General features: G+C 39.8%; 1 protein-coding gene across 2 annotated transcripts in view; it reads right to left on the bottom strand.

Moving 5' to 3' along the window:
- LOC107041828 (protein RRP5 homolog) overlaps positions 1-2,459 on the bottom strand; it is an 88,308-nt gene that overhangs the window by 77,708 nt on the left and 8,141 nt on the right. The gene's annotated exons all lie outside the window — the stretch shown is intronic.

Genomic DNA, 2,459 nt, shown 5'->3' with positions numbered 1-2,459 from the left:
TGTCTCTAAGATCTGACCCGAGCGTCTAAAAAGGCTGAGAGACATGTAACATCGCTTACCTTTATTTCCAATCGATTATTTATCCAGGGAAAAGTCGATAAGCCAATGCATGTAATATTTGCAATTTCACTATAGATGTCTAGATATTCCACACAATTTATGTGTTTCCTCTTCTTACAATCATCCATGACTTTGGAAAAACTGTGTAAAAACGGAGAAAAATAGATTATTACAATAAAACAAACTGGAAACTCTGAAAAGCGTGCGTTCCACACGCGCACACACGAAAACAATGATAAGATGGCGAGCCCTCAACGCCGAGGTGCCACAGCCAATTTTTTCTATGGTCTCTGAAGGCGTGTGGCTCCATCTAGCCGCAGGCGGACTACTACAAGTTATTAAAATCTCGAAGACGAGGCTCGAATATAATTAAATTCCCCATCAATCGATCCCCATTGCATCCCTTAATCTCTGTAACAAAAAAATACAAACTACGACAAAAGTCATGGGCCAGTGAGAAACATAATTTTATATGATACGTGCGTGTAACCGCATGGGTTTCAGATGACTATAGTCAACTGGAAAGTAGCGGGTTTCGAGCGCCTACCCACACTTCACTGAAATCCGAAATAACGCATGACGCGCATGCGCATCACCTATTCAAGAGAATAACAAGGAACGAAATCTAACCTCCGAATAGTGAATACATGGAATGACTGAAAAATGAAAAGGTGATTTTCGAAGCAGATAAAATGAGCCCAAATCGTATAATTTCTGATATTGATGAAGAGTTAGGCAGTGAGGAGGATTTATTTACTGATGAGGAGGAGTTGATTGGTGATGTGATATTTGAAGAAAATGGAAATGAAATATTCTCCAATGAAGCAGCAGCAGGATCGCCAAAAACTCCTTCTTCGATCAAATACTATAACTTAAGGGCTTGATTCAATTCTAATGATCAAAATAATGTCAAGGAAACACAGAGAAAAATTATTTTTGCTTTTCAGAGACATGTCACAGAATTAACCGAAGCTTCACTGATATTTGGTGATTGATTTCTAGAAATTAGTGATAAGTCATTGAGAATTCAGTAACGAAAATGAAATTTTTCAATCACACTTTTTTATGATTACTTTTTTAAATAAATGTGATCTTTTTTCTTCAGTAGGAGACCCGGGTTCGATTCCCGGCTGGGAGAAGCAAAAATTTTTTCTCTCTAAATTCTAATTCTCTTAGAATTCTTTAATGCCTAAAGGAGGTTAGGCGGTGTATGAGGTGAATTTGAGAGTGAATTTCTGTGGTTCCCGGTAGCTTAGTCGGTAAGAGTGCCCGGCGCGTATCTGGGAGATCCGGGTTCGATTCCCGGCTGGATGAAGCGGAAATTTTGTCTCTCTAAATTCTAATTCTCTTAGAATTTTTTTTTTGTTGCCTTTCTGATGAAAAGGGATTTTTTTAATTTGTTGTTTTTTTTGTTGCAAAATTCAGCCCCCCCCCCGTCGGGGGCTTTGCCCCCTGGGCCCCCTTTTCTCGTGGGGGGCTGCGCCCCCCACGCCCCCCACTCGCCCCCACCCAACCGCCGAACTTCATCACGCACTTACATATAAAATAGTATACGCAACACGTGCGAACAGCAGGCGGTAGCTGCTTTCCGCACTAGTTACGTAATGTACTATTCTTCTCGACGCACAGTGACTTTTCACCATTCGCCCGCGAATTAAAAATTTCCCCTCCTAATTGAAATAAACGGATGAAAAAAAGGCTGTTTGACGGAAAACTAAATTACTGATCAATTAACACGCTTTCATCCCTGAATCTCTATAAAAAATGGAAGAAACTGTCATGGAAATCACAGCGCAGTAAGAAAAATCATTGTTTTGCGGCGCACAGTGACTCCCGGTAATTAAAAATTCACCTCTCTGCTCCTAATTGAGATTAAGAGATGAAAAAAGGGCAGTTCGACGGAGAATTAAATTCTCCATTAATTAACCGTTTTTCATCCCTTAATCTCTGTAAAAAAAAATAACAACTACCATGAAAGTCAGGGGCCAGTAGGAAAAATAATTTTTTCGCGGCGCACACTGACTTTTCACCATTCGCACGCGAATTAAAAATTCACTTCTCACTTCCTAATTGAGATTAAGAGATGAAAAAATGGCAGTTCGACGGAGAATTAAATTCCCCATCAACTAACCCTCTTTCATCCCTTAATCTCTGTAAAGAATGGAAGAAACTGTCATGGAAATCACAGCGCAGTAAGAAAAATAATTGTTTTGCGGCGCAGAGTGACTCCCGGTAATTAAAAATTCACCTCTCCCCTCCTAATTGAGATTAAGGGATGAAAAAACGGCAGTTCGACGGAGAATTAAATTCCCCATCAATTAACCCTCTTTCATCCCTTAATCTCTGTAACAAAAAAATAAAAACTGCCATGAAAGCCAGGGGCCAGTTAGAAAAATAAT

This window comes from Diachasma alloeum, unplaced genomic scaffold (genome assembly GCF_001412515.2).
Source record: "Diachasma alloeum isolate Michigan unplaced genomic scaffold, Dall2.0 Dall_scaffold_00380, whole genome shotgun sequence".
Lineage (NCBI taxonomy): Eukaryota > Metazoa > Arthropoda > Insecta > Hymenoptera > Braconidae > Diachasma > Diachasma alloeum.
This window is presented reverse-complemented; position numbering and strand designations above follow the sequence as displayed.